Genomic DNA, 19754 nt, shown 5'->3' with positions numbered 1-19754 from the left:
CCTCCCCTGAGCAACCCATCCAGGGGGCACATGGGTAAGTTGTTCCCAACACTCTCCAGAAATCTCCTACATTGCTCCCACCCTAACCAGCGGTCCTTGCAGCAGACAGTTAAAGTCCCCCATAGGAATTATGAGGCTTCCTCCAGCTGTTTGAAGAAACCTTGGCCCACCTATACCTCTGCACCATAGGGCTCCCATGCTGTGCCCTCCACCAGCTTCTCCCACTCTCCTGCCCCAGGCCCCCTCAGCCAGCTCAGCGCCTGCTCCTCTGAGCGTAAACTCCCCGGTCCTCACCTCAAACTTCATTCCCGAACACCTGAAACACCCTGTTAAAACACAAATTCGTGACCACAATGGATGGAGACAGATTTGTTTCATATTGGTTTCGTGCCCCAATGCAAAGAAGACACCAGCCAATTAGCTGTGCCCCATGCTTGCAAGTCTGAAGGCTTTTGCTTCATACAGAAAGTGACAGCAGCCTGAATGATGAGGTAAAAACGCTCAAGACAGCGAACCTGGAATACCCTTTGCTAGGCACATTTGAATGACTTCCTTTTTTATAGTCAGTAGACTTTTCTCTTTTGTTCCAGCTCTGTTGTGATCTTTCAACATCCAAGTATTACTTAATTCAGGGGTTTGTCAGATAAAAGGGATTTTTTTTTTTTTTAAGAGGAGGTTTTAATTTGTGAGTGATTTGTTCTTGCTGGGGAGTATTCTTTACAGCAAATCTATATTAATTGTTGCATTATGCAAACCAGAGTGCTAAATACTTTAAGCATATTTTTTGCTAGTTACTTGCAAGTGGAATTCGCTTTTTTAAGTTGCCCAGTAAAACAAGAAGCAACCACCTACCCTCTGTATCTTTGGGCTACGTAGGCTCCAAATTTCCTTACATGACAGAGAGGAGGAGGCATTTTGACTCTCATCCTGTACAATTTTGCTGCAAACTTTGTTGTGTGTGATTGCTTCAAAGAGTGAATGTGGAAAAAGAAAATATTTGTATCGTAGTAATGGTCTCATCTATCTGTAGCACTTGACACCACAGCTGCCAGCTGTGCGGATAAATATCATGTTGCAGATAGATTGTGTCTGCAAAGCAGCGAAAATGGAATGTTAATTTAGGCTCAGCCATGCTAAAACCAGGGAGGGCTCCAAGTATGCTTGGGGTAAACGAGGTCTCCACAAAAGCCTGTGCCTTGCTCTGAGCTGAGGGCCTTCTTAAAGTACTTAAAATTACTGATTTCTTGAACTAGCTTGAGTACTGAGTCTGATAGCTCTGAGAGAGAGAAGCACACATACAGATTCATCAAGGGAATCACTCTTAGAAAAGTCTTTTCACTATCTTGTCCATGTTCCCTGTTTCTTTTTGGCATCCCCTTTTTTGCTGGCTTGTCCTTTATAGTTTCCCAGAACATATTCCCCGTCCTCATCCATCCTCTTTATCTCCTCGGAGGTGAGACCCATCATCATCACCCAACACCACACAACACATACATTGCTACTCTTCATTATGCCACAGAGAGGGAAGGACCAGCGGTCAGCCGGCAGTAACCCACGACAACGCTGGGACCACCGTATTATGGCAGTGAAGTTTGCACCAGGACGTTCTGGCGCTCACCAGACATCCACAGAGGGCCAACCGCTGGCAAGCTCCGCACCATCAGCGCCTGCCCACAACAGCACCCTGGCACACGCTTTCAGCATTGCCTCCACCACGGATTGCCTGCTGGAGCCCAGAGGTGACCCACTATTCCTCCACCTACTGTTACAACTTTCAAAGCCAAGGCTGTGTTTGAAACTTTCTCCTTTTCTTCTAACACAGGTGAAGATGTTTTTCTTTTATCCAGCGCCTGCCCATCCATCTGTGTGATTATGGGATAGACCAAAGATAGTATCTACCACACCCAGCAACCAGGACTCCATCGCTGTCTTCAAAGTGCCACACATCCAGCCCAGCACTGTTTTTCTTGGATTCATGATACAAGCAGATTTCTGTGGCTTAATGAACCAACAATGCATATCGCCCGAACCAAAGTAAGTCCCTGCATGGACTCTTGGCCAAACAGAAGGTTAAGTGCAGTAACTGGTTAAACTACAACATAATTAGGTATCTAAGCCCTCAGAAGTCATAACAATTATTCCAAATTAAGCCAAAAATAAGAGGAAAAAATACTCAACAGCTCCAAAAAGAAACCTACTGTCAAAATGAACTATTGATGTCATCCTGACACCCAGCATCTAGGGGAATAAAAAAAAAAAAAAAAAACGAAAAAAAGGAAAGTCAGCTCAAACTCGGTATTTTAACTGCTTATACTTCCCAACAGCTCTGAGCTAGCGTGCTTTCTGTTCTTCAAGCAGCCAGACTTGGCTCTCCCCAAACAGCACCTCCTATTGCATTGCACTTTCAGAGACAGAAGGCTGGACCAGGATGGACGCCGCTGGCCTGTTCCAGTAGGTCATTTCTTATGTGCTTATCTATTTTCATATAAAAAACTAAAGCAACTGTTACTTGCGTGCCAGAATATGCAGCCACAGAAAGCACTCATGTCAGGACAGGTTCCAGTACATTACTGAAAATCATTAGAGCAAAAAGAAAATTAGACTTCCCTCACTGTCCTCCAGACTCCCCTCCAACCTGCTGCACTTCCTTATGCAAACCCTCTCTGCAATCTCGTATTTTATCAAGGTACAGAAAATCTCCTCTGACCTTCAATGAGAAGATGCCAGGTGCTTTTCAAAACCTTGTCTTCATCAAAGCAGCTTGCAGACTCACTGACTCCATCCACCTGAGCTCAGGCACTTAGCTGGGATGCCCATGTGGAAAGGCAACTTACTCTAGACTAAATGAGCTCATTTCAATTTCTGGTAAGTTCTTAGAGTGTAAGGACTAAATTAGCCTATACGGACCTCAGGAGTTTTTCATCTGCCTTCACAGAAGTCAGGACCAAAACCACTATGAACTTATGTTCTTCACAAGTGCTCCATGCTAGATGAGATGAATCTGGTTAGGTTGTATAAAACACTTGATCGAGATATCTGGGATATCTGGGCACTCTAACGCTGCAGGAAATTATAATATCCAAAACACAACAACTAAAGCAGAAGGAGGGTAAGAAAGAGCATTGAAATGGGCAATGAGTATATGAGCAAGTCCTTCTTAAAGATGGTTGCGGTACAGACTTTTCTATTATCTTTGCTGTTTTTAATCACTCTGTCAAGCCAACTAAAGAAAGAGACTTTGCTCTCGGGTTATAGACAGTGAATATCCTTGTTGTCAGTCAACTGTTACAGAACTTCAACTAAGCAGTGTTAATTATCTAATATCTAGGCGCTTCTTCTACTTCATAGTCATTTTCCATCCTATTAGTTTTTATATCAGAAGTCATGCAGAACTGACTCTATTTCTCTTTTGCACACTGGTATAGCTAGAGTTTCTTAAAGTGCAGACCTGAAGAAAATCTTAATATCTCTGTTAATTTGTCACCAATCTGAAAACCAAACTTGAAATAGTTTGCAGATTCTCTTCCACACAGGTCTTTTGTTTTAATTGAACTTTTCTTTTTCCCACAGGAAAGCTAATTTAGTATGACTTGCCAGTACTCAAATTGAAATTCTTTGGCTAATTAGTTTTTGTACCTGAAACTGAATATAGTCCTTTCTCCCCCCCCCCAGTTTTTAATACCTCCCTGTGAAAAATTTGATCCTTGGCACACGAAACCAAAGGAAAGTTAGAAAAGTTTTCAGGAATTAGAAAACTTTACAGGAATTATAAGGTTTAACAGGGATTACTTTACAGGGTTATAAAAGATTTTCATCTCTACAGAGCCGGTAGCTAAAGTACATGCAAAGTCTGGAGCCAGCATGGGCTTCCATTATGGAAAGGTTTCATGGTAAGACAGGAACCCATGAACTTTTCAACTTCATTTCCACCAGTAAAAACAGGAGACACGTTAGAAGTCATTTTCACAGGCAGACATGAGAGCTAAAAGAAACAGTTTTTATGTACTTACACCCTGAAGGGGTAAATTTCACCCCAGGAGTACCACTGGAGATGTACATGATTTCAAGCACCAGGATGGTTGCTGACCTTAGGCTTTTATACTAAAATGTTTGTATTGCATCAGGTTAGTCTTCAAACATTTCTCTGCTACTCTCTTTCATCTACAACTTTCTATTTAAATACTGCCACGCCTTTAACACTCCAAAATGACCCAGTTTTTTGCACTAATGCTCACAGATACTTCTAACCATTCTACACCTCTAAGCAAACGTTCCTCGCTCTGGATTTTTGCCTAGCTGATAGAATAATATCTTACTGTCTTATATTTGCCAATGGCAGAGTTAAAATCAACTCTGGTAATTGCAGGAAGATCTGTAATAAATTTAAGCCACTTACATTATGCATACAAATGCTTCTGTGCAATGCCCAGAATACATAAAAGGTCGCACGTCGTGCCTAGGTGGGACACGGCACTTCTTCAGCAGCACAAAGGACCAGGGCTGAAGGCCGTCTCCCGCCACACAGTGCTCCCCGGTGTGCATCCAGCAGCGTTTGCTTCCCCACCCTTGTTTGGCTTTCCTTAACACACCATGCAGGAGCCTGCCAGGGCGATGCAGGGAAGTGATACACCCCAAGGCAGAAGGTAATGCACGCAACGTTTCGCCACATCCCCAGCTGTGCCCTATCCCTCAACAACGGATGCGCCCAATGAGCTGCAGAACAGTTGTTTTCTTTCTCATACACCGTTCTGGAAGCAGAAAAATCACTGGCTTTTTTCTGTTCCCTTTCCCTTCTCCCTTGCACATCTTTCTACACCACTGGTGACCTGGCTGAAAGCTTTCAAAGAATTAATTTGAGACTCTGGAAGAGACAAAGAAGCACCTGCTGGACGCATGATGGTAACACTATGCTGCATTTTGGCTCGCTTCGCTGTTTCTTATTCTTATGGCTTTCTGACCAGTCACACCTTCATTCCGCAGGTTTTGACAGTATTTGTGGAAACTCCTACACAGCAAAATATGCACATTTAACACTGCACTGGTCAGACACCAAAGCCGTTTGTGTTCAATGTCACACAGATTTACAAGGATACAAGTTTCAGCTGCATATTTTATGAATCAGCACTACATATTTGAACTTTTGGAACCTTCACAAATGAGGGCCAGCCCTCAGGACTGCTGCGATGCAGGTGGGCTTGCTCTGTTTTACAGGGTGAGACACAGAAATTCCTCCTGGAGACACTTGTCAGTCTGAAGCAGACCCTCCAGAGCCACCTCTCCAAACCAAATGCAGCAGCCTGGAAGGTTATGCAAACAAGACATGACAGCAACACCCTTCACAGGCTTAGTTATCTTGAAATGCTAAATTAAAGAAAGAGCAGGTGCCTGTTAAGTCTAGGCTTGCAGTTCCTTCAGATGTGTGGGGAAGTGTCAGCATCACGCTCGCATTGATCTGGTTTTGGCTAGCAATACAGGTTCGGAAGGAGAGAGCCGTCCTCTGTACGTGCCCGAACATCCATCACCCGCAAATCACCCTTCTCCCCTTCATCTCACCCTCCTTTGAAGGCTTCTTTTCTCTGTCACACAGCCCAGGTAGAGACCCCAAGCCCTCCCAAGCACGCCCACAAACCTATGCTGATTCCCAGCAAACCAAAACACTCACTGAACCCACTTTTTAAACTTGTTTCCCAGCTCTGCTCGTGCATTTGAATACGTACATGGCAAACACACAAAGCATGGTATTTACGCAACTCGGGACGTTTGAAGCAGCAACAGATAAACATGAATTCTTCAACTCTGGTCTTCGTATTGTAAAGTTATCCTTTCACGTGTGCATATTTGAGGGAAAGAAATGCCACATTTTGTAAGCGCATCCTATACAGGAAACTGCACGTGACACACCTCATCGGTAAATGTGCATTACAACCAGTAAAGCACTTCATCGGTTGTACTTTCATATGAAACATTCTCCTATAAATTATCATCTTTTGTAATCGTTATGTCTATAGTAGAAAACACCTCTCTGAATCTAAGTGGTATGGTAAGTACAGCACTGCATGAAATAATTAAATTGACACTTACAAAATTAACCTGAATTCACAATACATCAACGTCCAGGCCAAAAGGCATCTTTCAAGACACGATACAAAATACAGATATTTAATGGAAACGGGAAGGAAGGTTTGGAGTAATTTCTCCTCCTAATGAACGACCTCTCAGACACCAGGAGGACCTCGCAGGAACTGTGAACTCGCTCTGGTGCAGATACTTTACAATAGCTGCGGCTGCTCCACTGGATTCTGTTGTGAAAACAGACTTTTGGCAAAACACTAATATTTTCAGAATACTGCATAGCTGAAGTATGTTTTATGTTGCCTACTGCGGGTCTTTTTACTTAAATCTTATCAAAACTGAGGTGGCTTTGTCTTAGAGATTTAGTTTCCAAGAGACATTCATCAAGCAGTATGTCATCTGTCAGACATAAATCAACTAACGTCTGCTGAGTAATTTTTTTTAATTACTTGAAAAGCAAAACCTTTAGAGGCATCCACGCGACTTTCGGTTTTTAATAAGACACTATTTTGCTATTTATGTTTTCAACTTGGTCAGAAGCCTGGCGGTTTGTACGTGTGGTTTTGGACCTTATAAATAATCAGTAATAAACAGTTAGATGCCTATAATTCAAGGGTAGCACAGGATCCTGTCACTGCTATGCCTGAGCAATATTTTAAAATGCAGCAGAGTGATACTTCTGTTATTTCCCGACCTGCAAGGGGAAGAAGTGACACCTAAGGCTATGTCTACATTATTTATACCACTTTGATAGATTAAATCTTAACCACACGGATGAGCTTTTAAAACATGCCTGAAAATGTTTAAAGATTCCACAGGTGCTCTTCCTGAGTGCAAACAAAGGCTTCTCTTTGTAGTACGAAAACAAAATTAAAATGTAACAAAGTCCTGGGAGCTATAGTTTCTGCTTAAAACAAATCCTTGACTGGACATGTTGGATTTATTTATTTTTAACTAACATATTTTTGGAACTCACCAGAGTAATACCTGGGGGGGGGCGGCGAGCATGTGTGTGTATATACATGCATGTATATCTATCTACATCTGTATGTATATATGTACATATATTTGCAAAAAAATTTTATAGAATCATAGAATACCAGGTTGGAAGGGACCTCAAGGATCATCTGGGCCAACCTTTCTTGGAAATAGCACAGTCTAGACAAGACGGCCCAGCCCCCTCTGTCCAGCTGAATCTTAGGTGTCCATTGTTGGGGAATCCATCGCTTCCCTGGGGAGATTATTCCAACAGCTGATTGTTCTCATTGTGGAAAATTTTCCTCTTGTGTCCCACTGGAATCCCCCAGGGAGTAACTTGTACCCATCACCCCATGTCTTTTCCATGTAAAAAGGGAGTCTCCATCTTCTTTATAGACACCCTTTAAATACCAGAACATGGTGATAAAGTCCCCCCTAAGACTTTTTTTCTCCAGGCTGAACAAACCCAGCTCTCCCAGCCTGTCCTCATACGGCAGCTTCCCAGTCCTCTGATCATCCTGGTGGCCCTTCTCTGGGCCCCTTCCAGCCTGGCCACATCCTTTTTGTATAGCGGGGACCAGAACTGTACGCAGTACTCCAGGTGTGGCCTGACAAGCGCTGAGTAGAGCCGGATGATGACTTCTTTCTCTCTGCTGGCGATGCCATTTTTGATGCAACCCAGCACCCTGTTGGCCTTCTTGGCCGCAGCAGCCACTGTTCGCTCATGTTGAGCTTCCTGCCCACCAGGACCCCAGGTCCCTTTCCACAGAGCTGCTCTCCAGCCAGGTGGGTCCCAGTCTGTGCTGCGCTCCCGGATTATGTTTTCCTGGGTGCAAGACCTTACATTTGCCTTTGTCAAACTTCATAAGGTTCTTGTTAGCCCAGCCTTCCAGCCTATCCAGGTCTTCCTGCAGGGCGGCTCTCCCTTCCAAAGTCTCTGCTTCCCTCCCCGCTCAGTTTGGTACCATTGGCAAACTTCATCAGGGTATCGGGGGATGATCCAGTCAAACTATTTGCTCTGATATCCTTTTTCTCTCCGTGTGACAGTTCTTGAAGACACTAGATTCTAGTATTCAAAATAGCTGCTTTTTTACCAACAGCCCTGCACCTAATAATAGCCACTGTAGATAACAACAGTAAAACGTGGAGACTGATAAAGACCTTCACTGATAATTAATTAATCCTGGTACATAGTTAAGTATGCAGAACTATGTAAACAAACTTCACACTCTTAGCTGAACCTCTCTTCCCTAGAAAAACACACATGATAACCTCATTTGTGACCTCTCAGACCAATTATTTGTGCAATTTCAGTTTCACATCCATACTTGGTATTAGCAAAGACTCAACTATAGTAAGAGAATACTTTAAAAATATTATAAAATAGCACTCACAGGAGAATATACAGCACAGAGCTACCCAGGCAGTATTTTTTAAATCAATTTCTGTATGTCTAAAGGTTGTGTGCTTCCCCCATATCCCTCATTTTGGACAGAAGTCTGTACGGAATGCTTTTAAATTTTTGTCAAATCATTAATGAATTACATTTCTCTGACAACATTAGCTTACACTGTAAAGCCATCTACAGACACCAAGTTTCTTGAAATATAGCTGGAATCAAAGGAAATCAGTCCTTTTGAAATTTCAGGACATTTCATATGCTGTCAAAAATATGTAAAATCAGAAATGAGATGTGGTGAGGTCCTTGTGTGGGACAGTGAAGCTAACAGATAGATGAACGCGAATGTCTTTGACATCTGATTTATTCAAATATATTTCTTAAGCATTGCTGACACTATTTTTACATGTGGGGATTTCAGTCAAAGTGGCAAAAACGGTTACAATTATCTTATAAATATTTAGAGTAATTAGGAGGACCGCAACTTCTGTCATTCATGACCATGGACTCCAGCAAGCAGTGCAGAATGCAACACTTCAGTAAAAGCTTTCTATATTGTGGATTTCTGTCAGCATTTCAGAATGTTACATTTTCTAATTACCATGAATATATCAAGCATTCATGCCATAGCTCTCACGGTAGTGTAAAGAATGGGTAACATGACGATGAGACCGATGGAATGACTTTCCTAGCATCATACAATGCGCCCTATAGAAACCTGACTGTCAACAGACCATCTCCAAAGAGAGTAGCTCGGAAGCAGCACAGAAAATCTCTTCAATGTTAGTTACAAAGGCCACAAATCATCCATTTCCCTAGCGACATTTTTCTCGTTTCTGAAACTGAACACTTTGAGTTTTTTACAAGGAGGATTTATCAAAACGCCATTTGCTTAATGATACAACAGAAGTAATGTACTCATTATATCCTCCCAACCTCACATTTTGAATACTTGTATTTTTATAGTACGTGGCTTTGGATCTAGTTGCCCAAGATCTTGAAAAGTGCAAAAAATTCCTGTAACATCCCTTGACTGGTGTGAAAGCTGGACCAAGGGAGAACATGAGAAGTGACACAAATTCCAACTCTACAAAAGGCTCTGGACTCCTCCTGCCAAATCTCAGCCCAGTTTTAATAGAGATATGCCCCCAAAATATTAAGCTGCTTTTTCTAAAAAAAATAAAGTATAGCTATTATACCACCGACATTGATTTTGTTTCTTATTCTTAGGCTATTTAATCACTTGCAAATTTGGAAGCAAGCAAGAATTAAAAGATTAAAAACCTATAAACCATATCTGAATCTGCCATTAGAGCTAGAACAGTCTTAAACAAATCATCTGTTAACTAGCTCCACAGATTACAATGGCATTAACGGAACAGAGTTTGGTCCTTGAATTTGCAACCGAAGAAAGATGCTGAGTTCCATTAAATCAGCAAAAGCTCAAGTAGAAGGCAGATCAGAAAATGTTCTTTATTCTGATCGCTCTAACCTAAGGATGATCACTGGCTTCTCTTTCCTTATGCCTCCACAACAAAGAACAAAAGGCCAGAATTCTAGGACTCATTTCAGCATAAAATTGCTTTAAAATGTGCTTTCTGAAATAGATTTCTTCTTTCTAATTCCCAAGGAGTTCATAACTGTATTTTTAGAAAGGCAATTTGGAATTTAACAAATACAGATACTTGGAAATGTCTTTGTGCTTTCGTACTTTCACAAAAAGACATTAAGGTCATATTTTTTTCAGAAGTGGAAATTACTTTTGAGTGGTCGTAACCATGGCTACCAAATTCGGAACCAAATAAAACTCCTGAAATTGGAACCCAGCAAGATGTATATAATGCATGTGATTTGATCCACAATAATTATGACTCAAAATTACGGAAAATATTCTCGGTTGCTATTGCAAGCATTCCCAAGTGGGGAAGAGGAGAGACCTGTGCTGCACCAAATCCGTTAGCGGATCTGTTTGACCATTTCATAGCATCCACTCCAATGCTACTATCACCCCCACCCCTACTCTTTGTTTGAGCTGAGGTTTCACTGGCCTGCCCTACAGCCTAAGGTCTTTAGTTTTGTTACCAGCTTGTTCCCCCCTCAGCAGAGGGACCGCAAACTTCAGGAACCAGGAGTCTGGTTCACTCAGTTCAAACTAAGAAAGCAGAAAGGAGAAAATCAGATTTCATCCCATTTAGTTAGGCAAAAAGATACCCTCCCTTTTACAAGCTTTGTTCCATCAGCTTTCCTCTTATTTCAAAAACAATTTTTCTCTTACGGAATGCAAGACTCTTCAAAGTTTGAGAAAAACCGAGACTTAAAGGACTAATAGGGGTGAGCTGACAGGTATATTCATTTTCGAAGAGTGATGACACTGCTTTAAATATTTAATGCACTGAAAAACATATGGAAAGAAAAATAACGTGAAGTTGGCTTTTGCATGATAACACCATATTTTCTGTATCTTTCTATGTTGCAGCCGCATTATACAGAACTGTAAAAAAGAAAATGGCAGATTTCAAATCAGTCATCGTGGTGCTAACAGCTTGAAAAAAATTAATCTTTTTTCCCAGTTTTTTTTTTTTTTTCATTTTTCCAGGGCAATCAATAAACAAGCCATGGCTATCAATCTCCACGCTACGCAGCAATATTTTATTTTCAAGCTGATAGCTTCACATGATGAATTATAGTCATTAGAAAGCATGATAGTGTGTTACAGTAGCTTCAGCACACTCCTAAGTGTTGCTGACAGAATATAGTGGGAGGGTTTGCTTATTATTATTATCTGCATTTGAGATGTAAATATTACCCCAAGAATGCACCACTCTTGACAGCCCATCAGAGCCAAATTTAAATTTTTCCAAACATTTGAAATGACATTTCAAGGCTATTTCCCCAACAAATATTTCCTACTTGCAACATTTGAATGGAGTATGATGGTCAAATATTTGGATAGGTAACCATTTATGTAGGAAAATGTGAAAAGAAAAAAAAACCTGAAGCATTTATCTGCTATCCAGGTACATTAAAATGTCCACAAAGAGCATCGTGACTGCAAAGTGAATTGCAGCTAGACACCTCTGGCTTAGAAAGCAAGACAAAGGATAGTTTTAGTAAATAATTATGCACATAGCCTAATAAAAGTAATCTCAGCAACACGAGGCTCCTGTGCTAGGCAGCTTAACAAGCTGCCAGAAGTCTGAACTGAACTAGTAAAAGTGACTCTCTGTGCCAGTAAAACAGAACAGCTTTACCATCTTTGAGACCTTTCCTCTAAATCTTTTCTACGTAAAAGCTTTTTTGCTCCTGCACTTGTAGCAGCCAACATAAAAGCAAGGCATCTTCAGACGGATTGAGGGACTAGAAATTAAAATAGGTCTCTCCGATGCCTTTAATGTCACAAAAAACCACCCTGATAGGAGGCACACTTGAAGGACAGACAGTGGAAATGGGTTTTGCGGCTGGCGAGTTCGCTCTCTGGAGCCGCGGGATCGGCGGGGGGGAGAGGCGAGGTGGGAGGGGGAGCAGCCCAGGCTGGCGAGGCTGGGGAGCGGAGTGGGATAAAAGCCCCAGGATAAAGCCTGGGAGAAAATTTAGTGAAGGCACCAGAAGCGGAGAAAATGAGGGAAGGGAAAGAAATCTCCCCAACCTCCCTTTTAGCTACGAGCCATCCGGAGCTGAGATTGCAGCTACATTAGAAGAAAAAGCTTCTACTGCCAAAATTAATGGGCTTCAGATCTGAGACGTACCCGGACACCATGTTGTGCTCCCAGATCTGGTAACGGATAACGTGTCCAAAGATGCTGTAGGTGATCGCTACAAAGTCTGAGCACACGCTTAGACAATGCTTATGCAATTATTATTGTTTTCTGTTGCATGATCTGCAGCGAACCTTGAAAAATTCCGGGAACATCTGAAAACAGAGGAAGAGGTCAAATCTAAAAAAAAAAAAAAAAAAAAAAAAACCAAACCCAAAAAACAAACAAACAAACAAAAACACCAAAAAAAGTGCAAAACAGGATAGGAAAGAAATATGAATGATAAATTTGCACTGAAAAAGATGAGGAGGCCATAGCTAATTAGAGGAATGCAGAGGAATGTTTTCTAGCTGGCTGCTGGGAGGCGATCCAGGATTACCACTGAAAGATGGATCCAGCAGCCCCAACCACAGCACAGTGATTCCACGTGAGATATTCGGAAACAAGCAAAGAAGTTAACTCAGGCTGACATTTTTCTCTTGTAAACTTTTGCAACAAACAAGAGCTTCAAAACTCTCCCCTACTCTTTTGCTAAAGTTTGCTAAATAAACCTGCGCTCTGTTCTGGTCTAAACCTGGCCCGGTGTTGGGACCCAGAGCTGAAGGGGGGCAAAACCGGTTGGATTCACATGCAGCCTTTTTGCAGAGACAACATCCTTGTGCAAGCAGGGACAGCCTTCCTGGGAGACGTCAGGGGAGCCTGAATGGGCTGTATCCTGCTAGTTTGGAGGGGTTTAACCAGAGGGGCTGGCTTTGGGGGAAAATTCCCGCTGGCAAGAGCAGACAAGCTCCATGCTCAAATGAATGGAGAGCAAAATATTACCTCTTATCTCCAGGTAAACCTCTGTGGCATCTCAAACCTTTTAGGAGCATACGGTAGTTATTTGAAGCATTAGTGGGGTGCCATAAATGAGCATTAAGAGTGTTACGTATCCATACCGTAACTGAGATAACTTTTTGAACATGAATAATTAAAAAAAAATGCTCATTGAATTGGTTTTAGATGCTTGGTTGTCACTCTTACAGAAGTGACTTTCAAATGTCTATCTGCTGGTGAAAGGAATGAGAATGAAACCTAATTGCTTCAATTAATTGCAATATTTAAGATCTAAATATTCATAAATTTCAAGTGTGTCCTCATCTGAAAAGTAAACATTTGGCATATTAAATTCTTGAGTGAGCATTAAGGCTTTCAGTCTTCTTTACAGTAGGTTACGTTACAACTTACCTACCTTATGACAACCTACAAGTGAGTTATATCAGAACCAACAGGTTGTACTGCAACCTACTGTAAATTTAATAAAACAAATTTTGCAGTACAATGAACAATATTTACATATGTAGCTTTCACATGCTTACACAACAGATAGCTAACACCTACATTAACTCATTCATTCACAAAATTCCATCTGCACCCCCAAAAGCCAACCAACTTTGCCCCATTTATGTCTAAAAAACCCTTAATACCTCCATTGCATTTGTGTTCACTGACCCCGGTAAGAGCCAGGCTAGCACAGGTTACAGATCTCAGCACAGAGCTGCAACACTTCCTACTTTCCTATCTAGCTCGATAAGCAACTAGTTAGAAAGATAGAAATAACACAGCAGCTGTCAGTCATTGCAATAGTTTCATCTCCTTTTTCCCGTTAGATTTTCCAGCTAGATGCAATGACCCGACCCCGGAATTCTACTCTGGGCACTTCTAGCTCTGCTACGCCCAATTCTGAAGATTTCTAAAACAAGCATAGCAGCAGCGCGTTCAACTCTGATACAGGCCAATATTAAGCTTACTCCTGTGCACGAACCTTGCTGCATACACGCAGTAACGGATCTAAGCCTGTGGCACATTTTTTCATTACATGCAAGCTGCCATCTTGTAAGGGGGGAGGAATAAACATATGGATGTGAAATATGTTGGAATAATCACTTTCTGCACCGATACTTGCCTGTCTTTGTAGACTTCAGAGAACACATAATATCTAGCTTTCTACATGTTGTGTTACTTCACACCGCCTCCCATTTCACACGGAAAAGGCATTTGACTTTGTCTAATACAAGCTCAATTTCTCATAGATTTACCACCAAGAATACAACTATCCAAAGCAGTCCTGTTTTTTTCAGCGAAAATATTGTAAATTTAAGGTATGAAATGCTAAAACAGCATCAACATCACAATGACTAATAAAGACAAAGGCCACGTAAGTTCCTTGGCTGCACTCTTCACTGTTTTTTCAAGGGAACAAGAAGAAAAAAATGTCTAGCGTGCAGCAGCTAAAAAGCTGGTCACTACTTACGCATTTAAGACTTACACTGTTCAGACTGAAAATTATGTTAACTTAGAAAATGTACCAACACAACTTTATCAGAGACCACAAAAACATAGACTAACAAAGCATAACATTTAAGAAACTTGCTTTCCTTTCCTAAAGAAGACATGGAGCCAAAGAAACATGAAACAACAAAGCATAGATTTCTACCCTAAGTGATTCAGCTATTTAGACAAGAAAGAATTTGGGGAGAGGGAGAGGAGCAAGCGAGGAGCAGAGACATTACTCTGTCTGTTCTTCTATATGATTAATAAGCAAATTATACAACATCACATCTCCTCCAACATTTCAGAAGCATATCTGGTCTTTTTGGGAATCTATCTTAGTATGCCAAGTAGCTGCCAAGACTTCCTCACTCTCCATGCAGATGATTAAACTGGTCAAAATATTGTTATGTGAAAAATGAGTAAGTCAGAGGATAATGAATCTCTGGATTTTGAGTCATCTGAAAAACCTTAGAAGAAATCTGGCAGCGTGGAACATGCTCAGAATGAGACACAGCAGAGAAGACAGGCACGAGGTCTCAAAAAACAGTCCTGCACCACAGTGCTCAGAGCTTTGCACCACGCTGTAGCTTGAACCTATCCCGTTTTGTTCCTGTTTATTTTGTCTCCATTGAATAAACGTGGATATGAAGCTACAAAACAACAAATCTTTTATAAAAACCTACCCCTGGAACAGAGTAAGCTGACCATAGTTTCACAGCACCTATCCACCGCCAAGAGTTTGCACCTGCAGTTACTGTGTACCCCGTGTGGAAGGAGAGAGTGGTGGATTTTAGTCACCGTTATCCCCATGCCGCACGGTACAAGCATGGCACATCCACCTCGCTGCTCACCTCAGCTTTTCTCACATGAAAAATGGATCAGATCTGCTGGCGTCACAAGGATCTTGCTTTAATTAATTACCTCTTCTCGCAGCAGAGTGTTCAGCTCGCAACGCTATTATTATTGAAGTACAGATCCGCCACGCTAATGAGTATCCTGGAAAGACACGCAACTAAACGGCTAGATATAGGAGATACTTAATGTCGTCAGATGTTTTAATGAAAGATATAAAAGCTTTGAGCAGTACTTTGACCTGGGTGTGCTTTCATTAATTAAAGCCAAGTATTGTGAAAGCCACGGAGGGGTGCAGCAGGAGCTCAGCTCTCAATCTGATGCTCCTCATAGCAGAGGGGTGGCCACGGCCAGTGTTTGCAGCTCTGCTGATCGAAGAGCAAAGCTAATAATTTCAATATCTGTGGGCAATACTTTTCAAGTATTTTCATTTTTTCAAGTCTCCTCCTGCTCAAACCAATTAACTCCCTTTCCGGAGAGTCAAGCCAAGCTTTGTCATTTATACATTTATACATAACAAAAAAATCACCTGTTTCCCTTTTGTATTCGGAGGACTGTTCCCCAGGACTGCTCTGTCCTTACAGGGATTTAAAACCAAGAAATATTCCAGAATGCAGAGTTACCGGAAACACAGTTTGATCTGTAAATACTATACACCACAAAAAAAAAACCACAAAATCCTCCAAACCTACATTTATAGGCTTATTTTCATGATGACAGTTTCGCTACATTTGTTGAATTGTAAACCATGTAAAGCTCAGCAATAAAACGTCTGCAATCTGTAGCGGTAATGGGAGGCATGTCTCATAAACAAGATAAGTTGTTTCTTGCCAATATTGTTACACTTCATAAATACGAACTCAAGTCTGTTTTGCGTTTCCTAGATCAGTAGCAGACTTTTATTTTAATTAAACACAACATATAAAATATTCATTTTAAAAACAAACATCATTGTTTTAAAGACATTATACTAAATTAAATTATAGTGCTTTTGCCATAAAGTTCTTGCACAAAAGAACAATTTTGAGTTCGGAGTGGATTGAGACAGCACAAGCGTCCATCAAAAACCTATAGTAGGAAGATGGTAGGTGCCCTATGAATAAATAAACTATTTATATTTCCTGATAATGTAAGTGCTTATATGAACTCATTCCAATTCCCAAAGACAACTCATTTCAGCTGTGGTTGTAATTAAGAAACTATATCACATGGCAGCACGGAAGATGCTGCCAGTCCCGTTTTATGCAGCAGAACTACTAAGTGTTTCACTTCACACTGACATAATTTATAGTCTCATTTCATTAGACTAATGCTGGGTATCTTTGATAGAGCCATCTTTGACAGTCTCTATCCCAAAAGTACTTTAGTTCTCGAAACCTACCCTTTTGAGTATAGATCGACCAGGATCCCGGAGTACGATCACAAGACTAGAGCCAGCTAGAGCCTCATTCAATTTATTCAATTTATTTCTAGTTTAGTAACACAAATCCAGCTTCTGGATTTAGCATAGAATCCGAACACATTTCTTCCGATGGGAGCCGCAGAGACGGTATAAATTACAGAAAGCAAGTTTTTAAATTGTCAGTAAAGAGGGATTTTAGGAATTGAGAAGTAACTAGCCAGAAACATCTGAATACTGATTTGTGCTATAGAACCAGCAACCCATAACCACGGGCTGGGAGGCAGCAGCCATCTAGAAAAAGTTTCCTGCATGGCCAGCATGGAAAAAAGTACCGCTCAGTTGTAAATCTACCACAACAGCCAGCACAGGAATTCACTTTCTTATGGGAATAGGCAGGAATTTACTTCAGGAACTCCTTAGCTGATAGCGATAGCTTGGTGGTTTCACACCACCCTTCTGTGCCTTTAAATAAAAGTTTTAAAATAACTGAAATTACTCAATTATGATTTTAAGCATTACACATTACTACGTTGCCGTGTTTATTACTAAAGCCATTTAAACAGATTTCAGAAAGTAGACTTGGGCTGCCAACATCTGTACCGAATTCATCATCTTCTCAGGTCACTGCCTGAAACGACCCTACTAACAGACCGGTAGCCAGAGCTTGCTCCAGACTGGCCAAAGCTCTATGCTGATTTAATTTCATCCTTCTACTCCAGGAGGAATCTGGAAGGAAAAGAACAGGCAAGAAGCAGCATTCATGTACTGCTAAAACTTCAGGTTTCTATGGAATTTCAGCAGATCAAAAATAGAAATATGAAATAATAGGAAAAAGTAGAGTCTTGAGATGTGTCTGTGTCTTGGGTCACTGAGAAACAAGATGTGCCTCAAACACATATTCTACTAGTAATTTTCCAGAAAGGAAGTCCTCATTCAGCCCCAGATTCAAGGAGATGAAGAGAAGATGCAACAAAATCCCTGTCCTGTCAGGCTAGACAAACTTGAGACCTCATGCAGTCCTGAAGTGCTCCAGCTTTGGTGCGAGACGTGTGAACTATTTGGATTTTGACGGTAGAACAAGCGTAACCGTCAATGGACTGAATGGGGAGCACATTCCCAATGGGGATCTGCAGAGACTTCTTTCCTCAGACCACCCTTCTCCAGGACTTGCCATGTTTCAAGCCTTAAAGCCACCTTTTTCACAAGAAAAAGATGAAAGGATGAAAAAGATGGGCTTAAGGCTTAAAACATGTCAGTTTCACAAGAAAAAGATGAATAACAAAATGCATAAAACTCTGACCATCGCCTTTGCTCTAAGTCTGATGGCTGATAATAGTCACATTCATTTCACACAGCCATATGTGCAAAAAGAGCATTAAACAGCCTTTCCTTTATATGCTCATCTACAGCATGATTCATCTCAGCTAATTTTCTTCAGTTTATAATTTCTAAAGTTTTAATAACTGTTTCTAATATGCAAGATCATAGTTTTTCAATTTTTTTTTTAAAAAAACAAGTTTCCATTCAGATTTCATCCTATTTTCTGCAAATGAACTGTTTTTATTAAAAGTAGAACTGACAATGGCTGTTTGGCAAGAGGTTTGATGCTTTTAGCTTATATATATTTCCCCATATCTCTTAATTTGGCAAGGCATATACTTTCATTCCAAATTGCTCTTCGTACCTCGACTGATTGATTATACACAGAAACGGTGCAAGGGTGAAATCATTTTAGCAGGTTTCAGGTTTTGTAATACTATACCATTCCTACATTAAATATTCTGTTATAAAAGACAAACCACATTGGGAATATTTCTATTCCTAGTTGATTTATATTAAAATAAACAGGATGCAATTTATATAAGTGAATTGCAGTAATAAACAACTGGCAGTAATCAAACCAACTGTTGTACAGGATGGGGATGGGGTGAAGGGATTAATTGTACTTCCAGACTGAGGAGGAATCTGAAGTAGGACTCGTGCCTGTCTCCTGTATTTAAGCTTATCACGAAGCAACTTCAACCCTGGCGCGAACGCTTTGAACTCCTCAAGAGAGACCTGAATAAGTCGGATAAGTATTTAGTGGACTAATTTGGTCACTGCTTCCTGGAAGCTTGAGTTATCAGACTTGATGTTTTAATCACACGGTCGTTTATAAAAAGTGCAAAATTTCAAATTACTAAATTAGACTGGTACTCAACGTATCGATGTACTGGTCAGCAATTGCCCTCCATATGGATTCCCAGCACTGGCTGTTTCCTGATGAGGATTTTCCTCTAATGAAAGACTTTTAATGTTTTAACATTTTGAGACAACAGAGCTATAAAAGCTGTCAATTCAGTCCCTTCCGTAGTCCGTGAGCTGTAAAATCACCAGATGGATCCTCTTTGCTAACCCTAAAACCTGAACAAGATTCCTTCAAGATAAATCACGAGCCGTGCCGGCTCTGGAAGGATGGAGGCACATCGATTCATTCTGCACTTCAGCGGGCTATAACCAAATTTGTGTTTTCTCTCTCCTCCTTTTCAACACATCCAGAGCTGGTGCCGGTGGAGGGGAGAGATGACAGATAACCAACCCCCGTGGCTGGTAGGCTGTGAGAGCAAGGAATGCAAAGGGCAGGAGGTCTGTTCTCATAGGACCACGCAACCATCATCAAGTCAATATTAAACTCGTATTTGGCTGAGAAACACAGAATTTCAGGCCTGGTAGCTCCAAAGTGGGACTAATATGTCACAATGCAAAGCGGCTGAATCCAGACACCAAATACTTCTGCACAGTTTTTTCATCTCACACAGCTTTAGAGAGTCACCACCTTCTCTAATAAAAGCCTGAGCGAAAGCTGGGCTTCTCAAAGCCAGGATTTGGGTTGGCTTTGGAGGACATTCTGTACCATCAAAGTCTTTCTATTCTCCTAAGTAAATACAGTCTCCCGAGTTTCTCATTCTCAGATGTCTAGCCTTTTCCACGCTCACCAGAACAG

Source organism: Phalacrocorax aristotelis, chromosome 5, assembly GCF_949628215.1.
Source record: "Phalacrocorax aristotelis chromosome 5, bGulAri2.1, whole genome shotgun sequence".
Taxonomy (NCBI): domain Eukaryota; kingdom Metazoa; phylum Chordata; class Aves; order Suliformes; family Phalacrocoracidae; genus Phalacrocorax; species Phalacrocorax aristotelis.
The sequence above is the reverse complement of the archived record's forward strand: the minus strand, read 5'-3'. Positions refer to the sequence as shown.